This window comes from Geotrypetes seraphini, chromosome 13 (genome assembly GCF_902459505.1).
Source record: "Geotrypetes seraphini chromosome 13, aGeoSer1.1, whole genome shotgun sequence".
In the NCBI taxonomy this organism is placed as follows: domain Eukaryota; kingdom Metazoa; phylum Chordata; class Amphibia; order Gymnophiona; family Dermophiidae; genus Geotrypetes; species Geotrypetes seraphini.
In genome coordinates this window covers 9,921,021-9,944,845 of record NC_047096.1, presented here as the reverse complement: position 1 = coordinate 9,944,845, position 23,825 = coordinate 9,921,021, and the positions used below count along the sequence as shown (strand labels likewise).

At 45.2% G+C, this 23,825-nt stretch overlaps 1 protein-coding gene across 11 annotated transcripts in view; it reads left to right on the top strand.

Annotated features, from left to right (window-relative positions):
* The window catches only part of CSDE1 (cold shock domain containing E1), a 121,916-nt gene that overhangs the window by 14,645 nt on the left and 83,446 nt on the right, over window positions 1-23,825 (top strand). The window contains exon 1 of one of the 11 annotated variants that reach the window (XM_033917647.1): window positions 14,445-14,448. The exons of the other annotated variants lie outside the window; for them this stretch is intronic. The gene's annotated coding sequence lies outside the window, so the exon portion shown is untranslated. Of the gene's footprint in view, window positions 1-14,444; window positions 14,449-23,825 lie in introns of those variants that run through there. 11 annotated transcript variants of the gene reach the window in all.

Sequence of the window (23,825 nt, the reverse complement as noted above, 5' to 3'; positions counted from 1 at the left end):
TTGGTGCATCTATTGTCTGTGTTCTGATCATCGGGACATTAACTGTGTTCTCTGTCTCTATGTAAAAAAAGTCGCTCAAAGCCTAAAATCTTCAATTTTGAAAACCTTTTGGTACTGTGCATGGCAGTGAACTTAGAACCTGACACACAGCTTCCTACAACTTGGGAATCAATATTGGAGCTGGTGCATCAATACAACTTTGGGAGTGTCTGGTTTTTTGCAATGCTAGGACTCTACATCTTTATTGATGCCTCAAGTATCAAAGGACATACATAGTGTGTAAGAAAGCTAAGAAGCACAAACATTCTCCTCCTAGGCATACCACTGCATCCTCCCAAGCATTAACTTTTAATGCATAATAAGCTTTGATGCCTGGATGACCGTCTTCCTTTCATCCAGAGGATGTCTCTTCATAGATGTCCCTTGACACCAGACTCCCATGCCTCACCAACCAGTACAGCAGTCTGCTTTCATACTGATGTCTCTTTGGTACTGCTACAGACTCTCCAGAAGGAGATCCAGACTCTGCTCAGTTGAGTTTTCAGCCCTACTGCTGTCACTGCATTCACGGGCATTAAAGGCTTCCAGCTCAGCGTGAAACTACATTGGAGCGTCGCTAGAGGATGAGGTTATGCACACATGTTTGATGTCAAGCAAAGGATGAAACTGAGCCGGTTAGAACAATTCTAGAGTCTAGATTTGAGTGGTCACACAATTGCTGGAATTGGGGATAATTGTCAGTTTAAGCCAACTGATGAAACCAATATTTGTTCAGCAGAGTAGTCATGATGCACATTTCATTGCTGATGTTGTCAAAGTAGATCATCCTTCATTTATTCAAGTTGTTTGCAGCTTGAGCAATATGTTGCTTGCATATATGACAACTACTGGTGGATTGGTAATATTTCTGAAATTTCCTTAGAACATAGTGATGGCTAAATTAACTTCTTGCATCTATGTGGCCCAGCTCGCATCTTTCATCGGCCTGGTGTCTGGGTTTCCGAGGAACATATTTTTATGGTTTTTTAGACTCCAATGACTACATCAACAATGAGGCAGTGTAGCTATTTGCAACTTATTCTTTCCAACATTGACAGCAAGTTTAAGGCATTATATTCAGGATAGTGGGATAAGCAGGGTCTAAATTTGATAGTGAAGCATAGACTGAAAGGTGTGATTTTTATTTTTCTTTGTTACCTTTCATCATATTTTGTTGTCCCTATGTAAACATTTTGTTGCATTCAATAAACTCAAAAATTCTTACACTGAAAGCTACTTTTGTTTCAGCACTGGACTGCATCCCACATGTGTTTTAAACTTATGTGGAAGTAGACAGCCTTGGTCTACTTTAGGTTAGTTTTTTTTAGCTTAAAAATTGCTCTTTCTAATGGTACAAAAAGAAAAGGATTGGAGAAATGTATAGTTGTGATATATGGCTTCAAACATAGCTAAAATTTGTATACTTTTTTTTTTCATCAATCGTGAAGCTTTATATCATTAACAAAAAGTATAGTAGGCTTAATGTGTAGGGCATCCACTGGCTGTAGTCTTTCATTTCCTGAATTCTTAAATCTGCGATGCTTCTAGATAGAAGACGTGACCAGTCAAACATGTACTTGCATTTTCTGCAACAAACTTTACCAACTTGGTGGCTGCTTAGTGATCCAACAAAGCATCTTGTCACTGTTCTGAGCAGAATGTTTAGATTCAGCCTAAAAAGTTGTCCTAGAAATGTGGCTTTCGTCCTTGTTGACCAACTGTTCTTTCTATAGCTTGAATTCATTATCTTCCAGAGATATAAAGAAGTGGCCCAGTTAAAGGGGCCCCTAACTCTGGACCTAGTTGAGATCATGCCTCAAAACTTTGAATATTTTCATTAGAGGTCCCAACATATCAATTTTCATTGATTTCTGAGATGTCGAGTGGAGAGATCTGGACCACTTGATATGGAATGATCCTAAAAACTTTATTTACTACTAGGAAGTTCATGGCTAGAGTAGCTTTTGATACTTTTCTTTCTTCCTGTAATGTATAGGTTGACCTGGCTTTGAGTCTCTTGTCTGAAAACTTCAGTTCAACTTCAGTACCTTTCCAATGTACCTTGCAAGGGAGAGGACCTGTTTGGAGAAAAATTGAGGAAGTTGCAGATAAGATGGAAACCCCCCCCCCCCCCCACATAGATACTATGACAACTTTATCTAAACTACAGACCTCTCGATCTTCATCATCCTCCAGAAGATATTCCACCTCCAATTCAGATGTTCATATTAAAACATTAAATGTTGCTACGATCAACCTTCTTCCTTGTCTTCTAGACATGCTGCTCAATGAGAAGAAACCCCAAAAATCACAATCATAGTCCAAACAGCAGTTGTCCTTCTGACTTCTTTGTGGAGAGTATTGCCAACATTCCGTCAACTCTCCTTCAGTCTTCCAATAGGAAGCAGGTTACTCTATTTTCTCCAGTGATAACTCCTCATCACATCCGACTAGTGGGCATGTCTAGTTCAGTGGTCTCAAACTCGCAGGCTGCATGCGGCCTGCCAGGTACTATTTTGAGGCCCTTGGTATGGAACGTTGCCCGCCTCACTGCTGTAACCTCACGCAAGTGCTTTCCTGCAGGATCATTCCTCTGCAAGAGATGGGCTGGGAGTTTTACTTGTATTTCCTAATACCAAAAAAGACCGGAGACTTTACACCAATTCTAGATGTCTGAAGACGCAACAAATACTTGTTGAAGAAGTTCCACCTGGCCTCTCTGGGAATTCTTCTACCTTTTATTAGACATGGATGATAATAATAATAATAATAACTTTATTCTTATATACCGCCAACAATCTTGCGACTTCTAGGCGGATGATTGGCTTTGCTCTCTGGATCTGAGACCTACGCTTACATATCCATCCTACTTGCTGACAGAAATATCAGATTTTGACACTTTCAATACAAGGTCTTGCCCTTTGGACTGATTTCAGCCCTGCATGTCTTCATAAAAATACCTAGTGGTAGTAGTGACAGAGCTTCACTCATAGTGGTTTCATGTATTTCCCACTTAGATGACTGGTTGGTCAGGCTTCATCATAGCTTCTAGCTCAGCATGCCATCAACTCAGTGGTTTGTCTACTGGAGCTGCTGGGGTTTGCCGTTAGCTACCACATTCACATTTACACTCATCTTGGAAGATAAAGAGTTCATAGGGGCTCTTTAGACACTATTTGGGGTCAAACTTTTCTATTGCAGCAGAGAGTCAGCAATCTCATTCACCTGTGCCGAAGTCTTCACCCTCCCACACATAACTGCATTTCAGATGCTGCACCTTCTGGGACATATGACATCCATACATTACCCTATTTGCTCATCTTCACCTCAGAATCCCACAATGGACCCTGTCGACCCAATGGTCTCAGGCTACGGTATGTCTGTTCAATTCAAGTTACCTCAGACCTCTGTCACTCTCTTTAGTGGTGGATGGTTCCTCACAACCTTTGAGGTTTTCCCTTCCATCCCCCTTGCCATCAGACACTGCTAACCACAGGTGCTTCGATTTTAAAATAGTCATCTGGATGGTCTTCATACTCTAAGGGGTATGGTCTTGCCACAAGCAAACTCTCTCCATATCAATCTTCTCAACCTATAAGCACTAAGCAGTGCTCTCAAGACATTCTAAGACCCATTTTTCCAACAAGTGGTTCTTGTTTGAACAGACAAAGTCACCATATTCTATCTGAATAAACAAGGAGACATGGATTCTCTCTCCCTCTGCATGGAAGCAATCCAGACTGTACTTGGGTGACTACACATGGATTTCTTCTCGGGACAGTTTATCTAGCAAGCAAGCAGACATGTTGACAGACAAATTGAGCAGACTCCTTCAGTTATCACAAATGGTCTCTCAGCACAACCATCTTGTGTCGGATTTTCTCCTAATTGGGAACTCAACACAGATCTCTTTGCTTCCCCCTTCCCTAACATAAGAAGCGCCATCTCCGGATCAGACCTTCGGTCCATCAAGTCCGGCGATCCGCACACGCGGAGGCCCTCCCAGATGTACACCTAGCATAATTTGTAGTCACTTATATCCTTCTATGCCTCTCACAACCACAAATTTCCACTCTTCAGGTGATTTGGGGACATAGAGTTTGGAGCAGGAGTCAGATGCCTTCCTCATTCATTGGGGAAACTGATTACTCTGCATTTCCTCCAGCTCCTCTTATTAGGAGGAGTCTAATTAAACTTTGCTAGGATTGGGGCGCCATGATCCTCATAGCACCTCGATGACCATGTCAATTGTGCTTCACACTCCTCCTAGAACTCTCGACCCAGAAACCATGTCTGTTCCAGCTGTTCCTAACACTACTAATGTAGTGATAGGCGATTAATCAAAAATTTTAATAGACTTGAATGGGGAATCCCTTCTTCATCCCAACTCTTAAATTGTTAGCAACAGCAGCATGGTTTCTTTCACTAAGCAAGTAAATGCTTTCTGCCTCTCAACTACAATCTCTGCTGTCATGAAGTGTCCAGAAAACCTTCAACTCAGCGCTGCTACCACTTCAAATGCATGAGGCCTTCTTCCTGGTGTGCACTACATTTCTCTTGAATCTATCATGTGTCCACTTCCTTCCATCCTGAACTACCTTCACCTCTCTTAACTCTGGTCTAAAAACCATCTCAGAGCTGTCGGTGTGTTTCATTCTTCCTTTGACAAGAAACCTTTCTCTGTTCATCCCTTAATATTCAAGTTCATGAATGGACTTTACCACACCAAACCACCTATCAAAGATGCTTCCTGTTGCTTGGGATTTTAACGTTATGCTATCTACCCTTACAAATTTTCTTTTGAGCCACTTACAACTTGCTCTCTTAAACTTCTCATTTCAAATGCCGTTTTCCTCATTGCTCTCACATTTGGCTGTCATATGAGTGAATTTCAAGTACTTGTCTGATCCTCCCTACACAAGATTTTACCACAACAGAGTAGTGCTCAAAAAAAACCTCATCCAAAATTGCTCTCTAAAATCATCTCGGAATTCCACCTCAACCAATTCATAGTTTTTGTCTGTTTTCTTTCCAAAACCAAATTAGGGAAGCAAATCTTTATACCTCGGCCTGCAAACATGCACTGGCATACTACTACCAGATTAAGCCTTACAAAGGATCCTCCCAGCTCTTGTGGTGCTTGACTCTTAATAGACTCTGAGTTCCTAGTAGACCATCAGCCAAGTGGAGATTGGTTTTTTGGGGGGTTTCTCCTTCATGTATACTCGGGCTTGGCTTATGCTGCAGGGCTTTGTGATAGTCCACAAAGTTTGATCTATAGCTGCCTCGGTAGCTCATTTTTGCTTTGCATCTATTGAGGTCATCTGCAAAGGGGCTGCTTGGTCCTCAATCTGTTCATTTACTTTTCGCTATTTTAGAGCACAATTCCAGAAGAAGCAGTTCTGCAAAATCTTTTTACTTCCTAAGTGCCAGCTTTCCCTCCAACCTGTTTGGGTTTCACTGGTCTCTTGTATATTCAATGTTTAACCTCTTCCAGAGACATGACCATGGCAGCTTGGGAATCCCACACGTGAGAATATTATTCCTGCTTTTCCTTAGAGAAAGCGAAGATACTATCCTCTGATAACACCTGCTAAAGGTAAGTAAGTGCATATTCTCACAATCCGCCCACCTCCCCTAGTTGGCTTCCTAGCTTTGTTATTGAACTAATAGTCCTGCAAGCTGACATCAGGCAGGAAGGCACCAGCACACATGCGGTATGGGCATTGCTTTAATAGTGACAGTGTACTTTGTAGTGTCTGTATTGGCTTCTGTGGATGATGTTACCCATGTGTGAGACTATATGCATGCTGTCCTCAGAGAACACCTGCTACAGGTGAGTACATTTTTGATTTTTGGGGGGTACAGTTGGGTCCCCACCCCCATATATGACATTGCTCAAATTCTAGTGCAGTTCCACTTTTTATGAGTCTGCCATTGAGTGCCTTCAAGCTGCTACCGCCTCTTCCCCCAGCTTGAAGCTCTAGATGGAAACAAGATTTTTTTCCTCCATCTGTAACAGGTTTGTTAGTCCTTTTCCTTTTAATTTTCTTCTTCATGCACTTAAATCTATATGCATCTTCATGATGAAATAACATTCTGATTTTAGTAGAAATGTTGTGAGCAGACCTGGTAGTGGACAATATTATCCAACTGTTCAGTTCTGTTATACATCTTTCACCCACTTACCAGTATATATGTGATTTTAAATGTGTAGATATAATATTGCTATTGCATTACCATATAGGTCTTTGAATGTTTATATCAGCAAGCTTTCTACAAAGGATCTTTAGCTCTTCAAAATATTCAAAGGTTAAACCCACCTCAATCTTCAGTAGAAGAGGCTGAGACAGTCTACCTGCCCTCTTGTTTGCATGGAGATTTCATTTAGGATTGTTTTTAATATTAATATTTTCCATTGGTAGGTGGTTTTGAAATTGGGGCTTGAGGAAGAAACTTTTAATCATTTTCTTAACTCTTTTCTGATAAAACGCATTTCTGCTGTAACTGTAAATCATAAACTAAGCGCAGGGCAATGTTAACATATTCAAATACAAAACAGTATGGTATGTGAACGTAACATATTGTTGTATGGCAGAAGTCCACCAGACCAGCAAATAATGTTTCTGTTTGGGGATGAGAATATACCATAGTTGGTAAGACCAGGGAGGGTTTCTTTTACTGAGGTGTACTCTTAAGACCATATTTGCAAGAGCAAGGAAGTCCTAGTCCTTTATTCTGAGGTCCTGGGTATGATGTGTACCAAACTAAGTTGACAAGAAAGAACTAGAACCGTTAACTAAAGTGCAGCCACATTTTGTTTTCCAATCTGGAATGTGAAGTGCTGTTTTACCACAGGAGGGTGAAGAGTTCATGAGCGTGTGATAGGAACTTGTTTATGTTAACAGTACCATGTGGAATTCTCCAAATGAAATCCATAGTATGGTCTACTGCCTTAAAGGTAGAACAGTTTTGTCTGGTGGATTTTAACTTTATTTCTTGTGGAGCCTGAGAGGACCTCTGAACTGACATGCCAAACTGAGTTGCCAGAAGTGATAACCAGCCATGGATTCTGCTCTCTTGCCTTAGGTATTGGCAGCTGTGAGAAGATGGTGCAGTTTGAAACCTCCTCTATGACTGGCTTGCTTTTACTAAAATCCTCGTGGGTTATGTTTAACCCATAGCGGTCAGTGTTTTTAAATGCTGGCTGCTATGCGTTTTTCTATACCCTGATGTTCAACACCAGGCTATACCCATATATCCAGCTGTGCGGTGACTGTTGGAGGTTATTAAAGCCCACTGATACTCGGCTATCCTGGTAATGGTGCCATCTGGGCAGATTAAGACAACTACCGTATTTCCCCACATATATAAGCCGCAGCTTATCTAAGAGTTTTAGAAACCAAAATCGGCCTATACAATGGGGCTGCCTATACCGGTACATCATCCCCCCCCCCTTAAATACTTTCTCCAAACATGCTGGCTGCCTCATCCAAGCATGCTTCCCTTTGACCATTTGGCATTCCTCCTTGTAGAGTATGGAGCCACAAAGAATTCTTTGGCACAATTTAGTCTTTGGCTTTAGAGCGCAGCTCTACTAGCCAGTTTGGCATAGCTCCATCTTTGGATGTGGAGCGTGGTTGTGCTTGCATGATTGGCATAGTGCAGAATCTATCCTCCCTATTATTAACTCCTCCCTCTCCACGGGAACAGTACCTCTGAGCTGGAATGCGACTATTATCAAACCCACCCTCGACCCTAACGAACCCGGCAACTACCGCCCAATCTCCAACCTCCCATTTGTCTCCAAACTCCTAGAATGGCAATGCCCTACTAGTCTTACTTGAACTCAAGCTGCCTTTGACACTGACGACCACCGCCTCCTCTTACCCAGACTCTATGACCTTGGAATCAAGGACTCTGCCCTCCTGTGGTTCACCTCCTTCCTTCATCAAAGAACCCAAACAGTCCTACTAGAGCCGCACAAATCTAACCCCAAGCCTATCAAATACAGCATTCCCCAAGGCATCCTTCTATCCACCCTTCTATTTAATCTCTACATCAGACCTGTTATCGATATAGCCCAGAAGTACAACATTAAAATCCACTCCTACGCCAATGACATCCAGCTGCTTCTCCCACTAGGCGAAAACTGATCATCCCAAATCGCCAACTTCCAACTCTGCCTCTCTGACATGAAAACCTGGATAACAAACTACAGCCGAGGGCCTCCAAGACCGAACTTTTATGGATCAGAAAAAAGTACCAAATAACATACACCCAACACTATCATGTTTACTAACAGCAGCAGATCAGGTATGTAGCCTAGGAGTAACATTAGACGGCCACCTGTCCCTGTCCACCCACATATCTCAAGTAGTCTCCATCTCCTTCTACTACTTCCGCCAACTGAGAAGGACCAAACCCTACATCTCCAAACCTGACCTAGCCCAACTCCTCTACACCTGTGTTCTCTCCAGGATGGATTACTGCAACTTCCTAGTTAATGGAGTAGCCAAAAAGATCTCAGGCGCCTCTAGCATGTACAAAACGTAGCAATCCGCCTCCTACACAGCCTCAACTACCATGACCCCACCTCCCCAGCCCTTTGCGCAGAGCATTGGCTTCCGATTAACCAACGCTGCGCATTCAAGGCCCTGGTAATAGCACTTAAAATAATCTACACCACCACCCCAGCCTACATAAGATCCAAGCTAACCCTGTACACCTCCACCTGTCTCCTCCGCTCGGAAATGAAGAAACATCTATGCATCCCCCCAGGAAGGTCTCTCCTGTCAAAAACTGCCCGCAAACGCTCCTAAAGCCACTTTATCCCCCAACTCTGGAACCAACTCGCCCTGCAAATCAGATTACAGAACTCATTGATCTTCTGGAAAGCGATAAAGACCCTCCTCTTCAACTAAAATTACAACTGCAATCTATTCCTTCGCCCTCCCCCTTAAATTCCCCCTTCTACCCTCTCTTCTCCATTCTTAACCTGTAATTAAATTGCTGTATCCTTGCACTTAAACTACTGTATAGTCTTTGTACTGTCCAAATGTATTCCACTGTTAACACTTGCTTTTAGGCTGTTCTAAGCTACTGGGAGGATGAGATAGAAATCAAATTAAATAAATAAAATCTTGGGATGGGCAGAGCAGCTCCACTTGCCTGCATGGTACAGTGCCATTTATTTATTTTTTTTCCATTTTCAAAATTTTATTGAGAAAAAGCAAACACAAAGCAGTTAAATTCAACACAGAAGCTGAACAAATGCACCCACCCCTACAGTTGTACAGAGAGAGCAGACAAATACACTATTCTGAGTGAAATACAGGTTACCCTTACTGGATCTTCCAGGCTTCGTAAGCCTCCCTGTGCAGTGCCATTTTTGATGTCCAGGGCAGTTCCACTTGCCTGTTTAGGTGGAGTATGACTTTACTTGCATGCTTGGTGCTGCACCATCTTTGGATGTGCTGGGTGGCTCCACTTGCCTGGTTGGCACAGCTTCATTGTTGCATGTGGAACACTGCTCCTTGGTGCAGTTCCATCTTTGGCTGCCTGCCTACTGCATCTCATCTTCAGATGTGGAGTGCCTGCCTGGTGTGTCTCATCTTTGGATGTCCAATGCCACTCTGGATGACTGCTGGGCTGGTTGCTTGCTTGGTATGCTTCCATCTTTGAATTAATCTGCAGTGTGGGATGCCCACTTTTCACATCTGGCTGTTGACTGTCGCTCTTCATGTTTGCCAGGTGTGTATCTGGAGGCGCTTCTTGCTATCTTGGTAGGCTGCAGTTCTGGATACTTTCTGCTTTCTTGGTAGGGTGCAGTTCTGGACGCTTCCTGCTTTCTTGGTAGGGTGCAGTTCTGGACACTGGCTGCCTGCGTCTCTAGCTCTGGAGGTGGAGCTCAAACTCATCATCCCATGGAGTCCTATAGGATGAGGCACAACTCTGAGCTGTCCACTGTGGCGCGGTGTCAAGGATTTATAGGAGAGTTCTACGTTATCTGGATGTTGCCAGCGAGTTCTGACTTTCGGACCACTTATCTGTGCTTACTAGTCAGGCTAGACGTGGTAGGCTGGTATCTAAGACTACATTCTCAAGATGGATACAGGTGGCCATCTCGTCAGCATATATTGCCTGTGGCAAGCAATAGCCGGTCTTCTTGAAAAGCACATTTCACAAGACGTGTGGCTGCTTAATGGGCGGAAGTTGGGGCAATTTCACCTGGGGAGATTTGTAGGGTAGTGACCTAGTCCACTCTGCATACGTTTTCCAAGTTCTACAGAGTGGACATAGAAGCATGGGAGGACACCATCTTTGAGTCCTCATTGTTGTGAGCAAGCACAGAGGTCCCTCCCTAGATTTCTGGGACTGCATTTGTATATCCCTACTGTCCAGAATAACACACCTGTTGCACTAGAAAAAGAGATTAGGTTCTTACCTTGCTAATATCTTTTCTAGTAGATAGGTGCTACTGACAGGATGGAGTTCCAGAATATTTACTCCATCTGCCTACTGTCAAGGAAATTTGAGTCAAAACTATGATTTTGATGTCTGTCTGTCCAACTTTAAGAGTTAACGCATTGGGAGGAATATTTCAGTTACATAAAAGTTTCTGATTTGTATGGTTATTTTGATGATTCGATTGTTCAATTAAAATGTTTAAGATGGTATACTTTCAGAGCAGAACAAATTTTGTAGTTTGGAGAGTGTCCCCGTACCTCTCCTTCTTATGTGTTCCTATAAAGGACTATTGCCTGCTTTGGTACAAACTGAAGGGGGCAGCAGAGCCCTCTGGAAGAGGAAGAACCAGGAATGGATTCCTTCTGCATGGTTTACGCGCATGGAGAGAATACCTTCTGTCTAGAATGACACACCTATCTATTAGAAAAGGTATTAGCAAGGTAAGAACCTAATTTTTCTTTGTTGAACTGAGGCAGTGGGCCTGCGGGAGTCTCGGGAGTGTTAAACTCAGATGGCTGAGTCCCTCCCCCATTCTTCCACCTCCCTATTTGGTGTAGTGGTGCCTCAGCTGCCTGCCCATAATGAAGATGGTAGCTTGGAAAGCCTATGGAATCTGCCTTCCTTTGAGCTGCCTTTGTAAGCAGGAAAAAGAAAATTTGTCAGATATTTTGTCATAGCCTCAGATATTTTGTCCTTTGCAACAGAGCAAGGCTTTTTTTGAGAAGTCAGGTACAGTGACTCAGATGTATTGACTGCTCCTTCGGTGAGTTCTTTTGAGAGATTCTCGCTGAATTTTAGGCTCTTTAGGTACTGGGCATTTTGTCCTAAATCCTCGGGGGTTGCCCCTTCAGGTACTGGGAATCCCTCATTAGCTACAGTGCCTGTGGCTGCCTTAGCATTTCCATTCTGAAGTGACCGCCTTTGGCCTGGGAGGAAGAACATATGATACAATATGTCATTAATCTCATTGCCATTAATCATACCATATTTCAGGACAACAAAAACTAACTACCATGCAGGAAAAACCAAACATAGGCACCAGGACTAAATAGGATCAGATGTGATGACGTTCCACAAGATACATAAGTCATCACTAGTGCGTTACATAATAGAGCATATTTGATCCTGTTTACCTGTCACCCATTCTGTGTCTAAAGGCCATGTCCTTTCTTAGTTCCCTGTTCTCTTTCTATATTGCTTAACCCTTGTTCTCTTTAGCTTCAAAGTTTCTGCAGATATTCCCAAAAAGGAAGGCGGCTTATGTCCCATTTTAGACCCCAAACCGAGTCAACTGGTGCCTTCGAGTTCCCTCTTCTGCATGAAAACCTTGCAGTCAGTGATCTGGCGGCACAACCAGGAGCGTTCCTTTACGTTGATGAATCTTACAGAAGCGTATCTCTACATACTGATCAGAGATTTCCTTCACTGCATGATATTGGGGAGTTACTATCAGTTTTGTGCACCCCCTTTTGGGCTGGCTACAGCTCTTTGCACCTTCTCCAAGGTGATGCTGGTGGTAGCAGCGGTGTTAACGTCAGGAAGGGATTTTAGTTCATCTGTACTTGAACAATTGGAGGAAAGTCGATTGGCCACAGAGTGGGTGGTCCAATTTCTTCAGTCCTTGGGCCGGATGGTCAATTAGCCAGTAGTCATCTGATTTCATCTCAGCATGATTAGGAAGGGTATCACGAACAGATCGGAGAAGGTATGCCGCTGTATCGGACCATGGTATGCCCTCACCTGGAATACTGTGTCCAGCACTGGTCGCCGTACACGAAGGACACAGTACTACTCGAAAGGGTCCAGAGAAGAGCGACTAAAATGGTTAAGGGGCTGGAGGTGTTGGCGTACAGTGAGAGATTAGAGAAACTGGGCCTCTTCTTCCTTGAAAATAGGAGACTGAGAGGGGACATGATCGAAACATTCATGATAATGAAAGGAATAGACTTAGTAGATAAAGTCAGGTTGTTCACCCTCTCCAAGGAGAAGGCGCACTCTAAAGTTAAAAGGGGATAGATTCCGTACAAACGTTAGGAAGTTCTTCTTCACCCAGTGAGTGGTGGAAAACTGGATCACTCTTCTGGAGGCTGTTATAGGGGAAAACACCCTCCAGGGATTCAAGACAAAGTTAGATAAGTTCCTGCTGAACCAGAGCGTACGCAGGTAAGGCTAGTCTCGGCTAGGGCACTGGTCTTTGACCTAAGGGCCGCCGCATGAACGGACTGCTAGGCACGATGGACTACTGGTCTGACCCAGCAGCAGCAATTCTTATGTTCTTATGTTACCTGGGCGTCCAGTTTAGACACAAAATTGGGGAAGGTTTTTCTCCGACGGCCGTGTTCAGAAGCTGCAGGGCCGGATTCAGGTTTCTGTTAGGTTGTAGTCTTCCTCACGTGCTGGACTACCTTCAGGTGTTGGGATCCATGACGACGACGGAGGTGGTGCAGTGGGCCCAGGCTCAAATGTGCACTCTGCAGCTAACACTACTTAACCATTGGTCTCCACAGTCTCACACACTGGATATAACATAAAAATGCATTTGTATATTGCAAGACCTCACAGTTTGATGCAGTTAACAAGTTAAAAGAACGGTACAGGCACAGTAGAATACAAAATTGAATTTACAAGAATTTATCAAACAAGTTTTTAACAGGTTTAAAAAAAAATTTTGATAGGAAGTTGAATTTACTGAAATTCTTGTCTGATACACCAGCCTGAAAAGATAACAATTTATGAAAATATCTTTTATATGCACAAACTTTTACAGAAGGAAAGGCAAATAGAGTAAAGTAATGAAGGCTTGGTTTCTACAAACATAAAATGTGTAATGAATGCTTGGTTTCTACAAACATAAAATGGTCAACAAGATAACTTGGTAGAAGATATTGTTGGGCTTCTTTGTTGCAGTTTGTGGTGGTAGCTTCAATCGAGGAGTTTGAACAAGGGAGTATCTCAAGCTGTCACGGGGGGCTTAGGGTAGTCAGCTTAGGGTCTTTGGTCCCCCGTAGAATCATGTTGGTCAATCAATTGGTTGAAGATGAGAGCCATTCTTTTAGTGTTTCAGGCCTTCTGTGAGCTACTGGACCAGGTGGTTCAAGTTCTATCGGACAACACGATGACTGTGGTGTATTTGAACAGAGAAAGAGGAACCAAGAGTCATTTAGTGGCCCAGGAAGCAGCTACCTTGTTGGAGTGGGTGGAGGCTCATTTTTGGGACCTCTCGGCATCTCATATTGCCAGGGCGGACAATGTACAGGCAATGTTTTGTGTTTTTCTTTGGCATGTCCTAGATCTGGGTAAGTGGAGCTTGGGACCAGAAGCCTTCGACCTGATGGTTCAGACATGAGGGCTCCTGATTTATGGATCAGATGGTCACTTTTCACAATATCAGAGCTTCTCTGTTCTTCAGTTGCTGAAGGGATTGGATGCACTGGTCCACCCAAGGCTGGTAGAAGGGCTCCTGTTTGTCTTCTCCTTGGCCTCTGGTTGTGCATCACTTCTCACCCGGGGCAGATGATTCTGTCCAACTAATATTTGTTTTGTCTGTCCAACCTATAAGTACTAACACTTGTTTTTTATTTTTATAATTTTATTATTGTACACCACCTAGAAGTTACTTTAGGTGGTATAACAAATTTTAATAAAACTAAAAAAACTAAAAAAATTCTAGTGGCTCCAGATTGGCCTTGGAAGCTTTGGTAGAGGGGGATCTTGTCAAATTTGCACATCTAGTTGCTATGTCTTCCTCTTTCCCCTTATCTCCTATCATGGGAGACAGTTCAGATGTTCAACCCGGTTCCCTTTTGTCTTAATAGCCTGGCTCTTGAGCAGTTGCGTTTGACCAGGAAAGTTTATTCCTCCAGAGTCGTTTCTACCCTTTTTGGGACAAGATGATTCTGTCTTGGACATTTGTTTAAGAGTTGATGTGGTGGCCATTCAGTGGTCCCTCTAAGTTTTTTTGCGTGAGCCCCTTTTATCGAGTTCTCAAGAGTAGGGTGGTGGCTCAGATAGTTCTCTCATTTCTGCCCAAGATTCTCTCCTTTTCATGTCAACCAGACTGTCTCTTTCTGTCTTGGGAGATCGGAATGGTTTCACTGAGCAGCAGCAATTGCACAAATTAGATGTCAGAAGACTGTTAACATATGTATGTCAAGCAGACACTGGAGTTTAGACATTCTTTTTGTTCTCTTGGGTGGTTAGAGGAGTGAAGTGACTTCTAAAGCCACGGTTGCTCACTGGATTAAGGAGGCTATTTCCTTGGCATACATATTGAAGAAATCTGTTGCAGAATTCCTCAAGGCTCATTCCACTAGGGGACAGGCTGTTTCGTGGACAGAATGCTCTTTACTACCACCTTTTGACATTTGCAAGGCGGCAGTGTAGTAATCTCTTCATTCCTCTAAGAACTATTGGGTGGATGTTCAGGCTTGCTGGAATGCCAAGTTTGGGCTCGGGTGTTATGGTCCGGGCTCCTTGGGTCTCACCCTTAATGGTCACTGCTTTGGTACTTCCCATTGGGGTCTGCTGGTCTGGAGGAACGCTATAGAAGGAGAAATTAGACCTTACCTGCAAATTTTCTTTCATTTAGTTCCTCCAGACCAGCACAGAGCCCACCCTTTGACTTGGTTGGCAATCGTTGCAATTTCAGAAGGCATGTACTTGAAGAGATGATCTATGATGCACATATACAGTAAATTTGGGGAGTTGTGGTGTCCCTTGTGCGGCAGCAGCACTTGAGCCATTGGTTTAGCTAGTGGTCTGTTGGCACTGTAACAGTGTGGGAAACAAAGGGAACTGGGTGTTTTTTAGGTTAGTTCTGTTTGGCTATTTGTGGACTGACTTGGGAGGGACTTGCACAGCCCACTTTATATTTGGTTTAGAAGTCGGTAATTCTCAGTCTCCATCTGCTGGAAGAGGTGCTTAAATCCATTATTCTGTGCTGGTCTGGAGGGAGAAGGGGCGAGACCGCCGGCAGAGGAAGCAGCAGGGCTCACTGGCATCGGGAACCAACGGTAGGCTGCTTCCTCCGTGCAGGCTGAGGGATGAATTGGACGTCGGGGGGGGGGGGGGGTGCGAGCGGTCTTCAGGGTGGGGCATCAGGCTTTCAGGGCTGGGGGATGAATCGGACGTCTGGGGGTGGGACTATGTAAAAAAAAAATTTGTATAACGCGTATGGCTATGCTCGGTTTGTAAAATCGTGTATAACGCGTGTGTTATATGCGTGAAAATACGGTCGTTTTGGTGTGGCGCATTTGCCTATCCTATGAGTATTCAGTATTTGCTTACTATCTTTCCCCTATGTGCCTTTTGGATTACTATATTTACCATATATCTACATTTTTCCTATATTTTTAGATTACTATATTTGCCCTCTATCTGCTTTTATCTACATATTTATACCTTATTACTTTTGTGTTTTATTTTAATTTATGTATTTCTATTATCTGTGTTTATCATATTCTCTACTTTTCACAAATTTTCCAGTGTATCTCCTGTCATATTCCAAGTATGGGATAGACCGTTGTTTCATTTCTACTCCCCCTTGACTTATTAGTTAAGTGGTCAGTGTAAAGGATGGTCTTTATTCCTTTCTTAAACTTTCTGGTGTCATTTTCTTGTTTTAATTTCTTCAGAAGGGAGTTTTACCACTTTGGAGCCATCACGGAAATCATTCATGTCCTGACACTTTTGTATTTGATGTCTCTAAAGGAGGGTATTTCCTGGCTTGATCGCAGGGCGCATGTTGGTGTATAGTTGTGTTGTCTAGTTGCTAGGTATTGTGGTTCTGAGAGATGAATGATTTTGTGAGTCAGCAACATGATTTTGAATTTCACCCTGCTTTTGATTGGGAGCCAGTATAACTCCTTCAGTAGCGGGGTGGCACTTGTCTGCTTTGAATTACTCAGCAGGAATCTTGCTGCTGTTTTTTGTACTAATTGGATATGCCTTATCATGCACTTTGGAACACCTAGCAGGATTGCATTGCAGTAGTCAAAAGATTGAGAGTACTAGGGATATTATTACATTCGACATCGCTCGATGAGTTAGATAGGGTTTGAGTCCTCTAACCCAGTAGAGTTTGCCATAGATGTTTTTCACGATGCATTGGATTTGTGTTGTCATGTCTAGGTTTGGGTTCAGTCAAACTTTGAGGTTTCTCACTCCCTGCATGGATGATTTTATGGTGTTGCCATTCAAAGTTAATTGATATCTTGAGCTTTTTTCTTCCCCCATTTGTTGATCAGAAGTAGTTCTGTTCGTTCCTTGTTGTCTACTAAGCCATTTGTTTGGAACCATCTGAAAATTCTCTCTAGGCCTTTCTTGATCTTCAGTTTAGTCCTTCAAGTCCTGTTTCTTCAGCGGGATCATCAGATGGATGGGTGTCTGCATAGATGTAGCATTCCCATCCCAGTTTTCTGATGAGTTTCCCCAGTGGTTGGAGGAAGATGTTGAATGGCATGGATGACATTGCTGATTGTTGTGGTACTTCAATGTTTGGGTTTTTCCCCAGTTGCTTGTATTCCCTTGCCATTCTGCTCGTTAAATCTTTTTGATAGGAAGGACTCTATCCAAGCCAAGACTTTTTTTTTTTTCCTCCTTTGAGACCTAATTCTCTGCATCTCTATTTTAGCAGTGTGTGTTGGGCTAGGTCGAAGGCTGCTGGATAGAGGTCCAGGAACCCCTGCAGCACATCTTCTCCTTTCACATGGTATTTGAGGACCAAATCCTGTACTGCTACTAGTATCATTTTCAAGCTCAGGTGTCATCTGAACCCTGATTGGGCTTGGTCTAGCTTTGATGACTTTTCTGTGAAGTCTGATATTTGTTGGTAGGTCAATTTGTCTTTTAGTTTAGATAGCCATGGTCTGTAGTTGGGGAGATCTTTGACTTGGTGTAAGTGCTCATGACTAAAGTTAGGTGAAAAATGTGGGCTTATACTGAAATTGCTGTTATCAAATTCTAGCTTATTAACATTTACTGCCCATCATTTTAGCACTTAATTTTAGGCAACCTTTAGTGAAATTACCATGTATAATCGAATATAAGCTCAGATTTTGGGGCTCAAAAATGGGGGTCTCTGTTTTTATTCACGCTAACCCCATCTTGCACCCACTGCGGGCCTCCAGTGCTGCCCTGGTGGTCCAGTAGTGCAGGAAGCTGGAGCTTCCATTAGCCCCTTCCTCTCGGTCCCTTTGTAGGTCTACCTTACGTCCCTAGTGGTGCAGCGGTGAGGCAGGACTGAAGCGATCCCTTTACGCTCCTGCTTGGCAGTCTCCATAGTGAAAAAATGACTGCCGTAAGATCCAGCGGCAAAATATCTCCATTATCTGACAATGCTACCATTCACATTCTGTGATCGTGTGGTTGCAGTGAGCTACAAAACCAACAAGTTATGTTCCACTTATTTCTTTTACTAAGGAACTCTGTGCTGTCTGCAGTAGCTTCTATGCACTCCCTCTTTAGGGTTCCCAAGTTGACTGTGTATCTCTTTTGTGGCGCTATTATTTTCATTCCCCCACGACAATGTCTGCGTTCTTCCATTCCTAGTATTCGTCACGTTTTCAGCTGGAATTAAAGTTTCCAGCAGTATGTGTTTTCTATGGTTTCTATGGTTTAGATTGCTTCAGTGCAAAATTTAATGCTGTGTACTGAGTCTTCGATTCTTTTCCACTGGGCTACTGAACTTTCTGTTATACCACCAGCCTTTCCATCTTTTCTTGCAGAGTACCTTTCCTTCTGGTTGCACGGTTACTCTTTTTCTCTCTTGCTTTGTGGCCACCTTCTTTGTATAGCCCTGCCTACTCTCTTGCTTTTCAATAAAAACCTATGAAGCAATGAAGGTCAAGCATTTGGGTTGCAAAAACCTGAAGGAATGGTACAGTTTAGAGGGTGAAGAACTTATGTGCATGACAGAAGAGCAGGACTTGGGTGTGATTGTATGTGATCTTAAGGTGGCCCGCCCCCCCACCCTCAAAGCCAACCCTGTTACTTTGTTGGAACTGGACTCGCTCCATCCTCTCCCAGCAGCAACTCTGTGCAGGGACGGTGTGTGCAGCCATTCACACGCTTCACGTGGCTGGCCCACAATCCTTCCCTCTGATCTCAATTCTGACGTCGGAGAGAAGGTTGCGGGTCAGCTATGCAGCATGTGCGTCGCTGCCTATGTTCCTACACAGAGTGCTGCTGGGGGAGGAGGGAGCCAGTCCGGCTCCAACAAAGTAACAGGGTTGGCTTCGGTGGTGGGGCAGCAGGCATTCAGACAGGCAAGGAGGGATTCCCAGAAGCGGCTTCAGGAGCGGGTGGGTGGGCAGGAAAGAATCACCAGCAGCGACGGCCAGGCCGTGTACCCCCAACAAGTGGCCTGCATACCCCCAAGGGTACACATACCGTGTGTTGAGAAACACTGCTGTAGGGGGCTCTAACTCACTCTCTAGGATATGAGGAGCACATGCTCAAAAAAGTGTTTGGATTTCTGCAACTCCTGGATTGCGGGAAAGGATTGAACACCTAGAGTATGGAATCCTGCAGGGACTAACACAAGATCAAAGGTGGTAACTTAATCTTCCATTATCCCAGGACAAGCAGGCAGGTATTCTCACTAATGGGTGACGTGATCAATGGAGCCCCGATGCGGACGCTCACAAGCAGTCTTGCTTGAAGAAACTCGAAGTTTCGAGTCGCCCGCACTGCGCATGCGTGAGTGCCTTCCCGCCCAGCGCAGGGCGCTTCTCCTCAGTTCTTACTTTTCTGCAGAGCCGAGAAGTCCGTCTTCGACTCTCTGTGTGAAGTTTTTTCACTTGTGCCTTCTAAAGTCCACGGTTTTGGGTTATTTTTCTCTTAATCGCTGGTTTTCATCGTCTTTTTTCTTGTTTTCAAAAAAAAAAAATTTCTTCCATCCGTTCGACCGGGCAGGCCACGTGGCCGCAGCCCCATGGCTTCGATCTTGCGGCAGAGCTTTTCCGGCTTATGTCCTGACCTATTACTGGTTTTAAAAAGTGTGTCAAGTGCCAGCGCGCGATTTAGCTGACGGACCCTCATCGACGCTGTCTTCGGTGTCTTGGGCCTCAACACCTTCCGAAATCGTGCCAGCCTTGTTCAACACTTACAGCCCGTGCTTTCAAGCGCCTTGTTTCTTGTGGGAGACGTTGTTCACTGGGGAGTCATCGATGGAGCCTTCCTCATCGAAGGGTGCTTCACCAGCTGCTTCGCCTGAGGCTCCGCAGACCTCCATGTCTTCTGCTCCGAGCCTCATCAAACCTGCCTCGTTTGTCCCGGCTCAACCTTCGGTGCATGCTGCGGTGCCTTCCTCAGTCTCTTCAGGTCAGCCCATTCCCCCGGTGGTGCTTAAAGTGCCCAAGGCTTCTAAGCCCAAGCACTCTCACACTGCCTCGAGGGAGCGCGAAGCCTGTGCAGGTGGTCCCATTGCTGATGCGGATCCATCCTTGCCGGCTTCGTTCCAGACCTTATTTGAGAAGCAATTCATCGAGCTCTTTACCACCATGGGGCCGAAGCTTCTCTCTCAAATCCAGCCTGTGCAAGCGGAGGTCTCCCGCGGGGTCGAGCCGCCTCCGGTGCATCAGCAATATGCACACTCTCTACAGGGAGCAGAGTCTCTGCGAGTGTCTGGTCTGGCATCGATGCATGCATCGCAAGGAGCAGAGTCTTTGCCCATGCCTCCATTGGAACCCATTCACTCGATGCAAGGAGTAGAGTCTTTGCAAGTGCCTCCATTGGAACTGATCCACTCGATGCAAGGGCTTGAGCCTTTGCGAGTGCCTCGAGGTGCTTCCAGCCAACCACCTCTGCTTCGATCCACCGCTTCGAGCCCCATCCACTCTCTGGGGGCCTTAGTGAAGACACACTCGCCTCGTCCATCGAGGCCTGCTTCCAGGCATAGCTCGCACTATCGCTTGAGGCGTTCTTCAAGGCATTCATCCAGGCATGTCTCGCCTCATCGGAAGCAGCCTTTCCTTCAGTATTCACCGGCTACTTCACCTCCTATGCCGGAGCTCAAGGACACGATGGGTTCTTTTTCCCCATCGAGATCCCGTCCTCATTGAATCAAGAGGCCTCGACGTTCTCGAGTCCTTCTCAAGGCCCTGCTTTGGCTGACCAGCTATCTTTCTCCTCCTTTCTTCGAGAGATGGCTGCAGATTTGGACATTCAGCTGGACACTGGGTCCAAATTTTCGAAGGAGTATCTGGAGATAATGCATCTCCCTCAACCACCTGCTGAATGCCTCAAGCTTCCTCTTCATAAGCTACTGGATCAGACCTTTGTTTGCTGTCTCGAGACACCCTGTTCCATCCCAGCTGTCCCGGGGAAGTTGGATGCCAGATACCGCACAGTTCACCATAAGGGGTTTGATGGTGCCCAACTCTCCCATCAATCCCTCTTGGTGGAGTCTTCACTGAAGCAGTCTCACCCCTCCCAGGTATATGCCACTGTTCCACCTGGCAGGTAGGGCAAGACGATGGACAGGTTTGGCAGGCGCATTTACCAGAACTCAATGATGACGTCCAGAGTTCTTAATTATAACTTTCATTTCATAACCTATTTTGAGTTTTTCCTGTCTGTCCTTCACAAGTTCATGCCCTACTTGGATTTTCGAGCACAGTTTGAGTACCAGGAGGTACTGGCTTCGTTGTCCCAACTCAGATTACAGATGATGCAGTCCTCCTACGACGCCTTTGAGTTATCTGCTTGGGCTACTGCTTGCTCGGTGGCCATGCAACGTCTGGCTTGGCTCAGGACCATCGACATGGACCCCAATCTACAGGACAGGCTGGCCAATGTCCCTTGTGCTGGTACTGACCTCTTCGATGAATCCATTGAGGCGGCGACCAAGAGGCTTTCGGACCACGAGATGTCCTTTCAATCCATTCTTCGTCCGAAGCCCAAGCCTGCTCCATCTCGTCCATCCCGCCCACCTTTGATCTACCAGTGACGTTTCCCGCCCAAACAGGCTCTTGCCAGGTGTCAGCCTGGAGGCAGCATCCACAGAAGCAGCAACAGAAGCCTCAGCCATCTGCTGTCCCCAAGGCTCCTCAGCCTTTTTGACTGTCTCATGGAGAGCATAACGTCAGTCGCTCTGCCCTTCCCTGTTTTTCCCCCGATATGAGGTAGTCTCCATCATTTTTACCATCGATGGACGACTATTACCATCGACCTCTGGGTCCTTTCCATCGTACGGGAGGGATACTCTCTTCAATTCCATCAAGTTCCTCCGGAACACCCTCCAAGAGAGTATCCTTCCAACTTGACCCAGACCGCCCTTCTTCTTCAGGAAGCTCAGGCTTTGCTCCAGCTCCGGTGTGTCGAGCCGGTTCCTTTGGCTCAACAGAACAAAGGTTTTTACTCCCGGTACTTCCTTGTTCCGAAGAAGACAGGCGATCTGTGTCCTATTTTGGATCTCAGAGTGCTCAACAAATATCTGGTCAAAGAAAAGTTTTGCATGCTGACCCTGGCATATCTGTATCCCCTCCTCGAGCAGAACGACTGATTATGCTCTCTGGATCTCAAGATGGCCTACACTCAGATTCCCATCCATCCGGCCTCCCGTCAATATCTCAGATTTCAGGTGGGACATCTTCATCTTCAATACCAAGTGCTCCCTTTCGGCCTGGCATCATCACCCAGAGTCTTCACCAAGTGCCTGGTTGTGGTGGCCGCAGCGCTCAGGAACCATGGTCTACAGATGTTTCCCTACCTGGACGACTGGCACATAAAGGATTCCACATCTCAGGGAGTCGTCCTGGCGACGCAGCGCACTATCTGGTTCCTGCAGAATCTGGGGTTCGAGATCAACTTTCCAAAATCACATCTGCAACCTTCCCAGACTCTTCCCTTCATCGGAGCTGTTCTGGATACTATCCAATTCAGAGCGTTCCTCCCTCCACAACGTCTGGAAGCTCTTCTCCGTCTTTGTCATTCAGTGTCCTCTCGCCTGTCCATCTCGGCAAGACACATGATGGTTCTTCTGGGCCACATGGCCTCTACAGTACACGTGACTCCTTTTGCCAGACTTCACCTCAGGATTCCTCAGTGGACCCTGGTATCTCAATGGTCGCAGGTTTCCGACCCTCTGACCGACACATCCAGGTCACGCCTGCACTCACGCAGTCTCTTTGCTGGTGGATGCTCTCTTCCAATATATCCAGAGGCTTACTGTTTCACACGCCCCCCCCCCCATCAGAAGGTTCTCACGACCGACTCTTCGACTTATGCTTGGGGGGGCTCATCTGGATGTTCTCCGCACTCAAGGTTATTGGACCAGTATGGACTGCCAGTGCCACATCAATCTCCTGGAACTCAGGGTGATTTTCAATGCTCTCCATGCTTTTCAACATCTGCTTCACGACCGTGTGGTCCTTGTTCGCATGGACAACCAAGTCGCCATGTATTATGTCAACAAGCAGGGAGGCACGGGATCGGCCTCCCTCTGTCAGGAAGCTCTAAAAGTTTGGGATTGGGTGATTCGCCACAACACCTTCCTCAAAGCTGTCTACATTCAGGGGGCTGACAATGCCTTGGCGGACAACTTGAGTCGTCTTCTGCAGCCTCACAAGTGGACTCTACATTCCACACCCCTTCATCACATCTTCTCTCTGTGGAGGATGCCTCAGATAGACCTCCCCACAACTTCAAGCTGCCTCAGTTCTGTTCCAGGATCTACACTCCTCATCGCCTCGAGGCAGATGCTTTTCTTCTGGACTAGACAAATCTCTTTTTATATGCGTTTCCCCCATTCCCTCTCATTCAAAAGACTCTGGTCAAGCTGAGGTCCGACCATGCCACCATGATTCTGATTGCTCCTCGGTGGCCCAGGCAATCTTGGTTCTCCCTTCTATTTCAACTCAGCAGCAGGGAGCCCTTCCTTCTGCCAGTCTTTCCATAGCTGCTTACACAGTATGCAGTATCAGGGATCTCTGCTTCATCCCAACCTGCAGTCTCTCCACCTGACAGCTTGGTTCCTCTCAACGTAACTCCTCTCCAGTTTTCGCAAGCTGTGAGGGATGTTTTAGAAGCTTCACAGAAGCCTGCTACTAGGCAATGCTATCACCAAAAATGGACTAGATTTCTACTTGGTGTTTTTCTCATCATCAGGAGCCTCAACGTTCCTCCTTATCTTCTGTTTTGGACTATCTTTTGCACCTTTCTCATTCTGGCCTCAAGTCTACATTGATACGAGTCCATCTGAGTGAAATTGCTTTCCATCAGCCGCTTCAAGGGAAACCTCTCTCTGCTCATCCTGTGGTTTCCAGATTCATGAAAGGACTTTTCCATGTCAATCCTCCTCTCAAACCGCCTTCAGT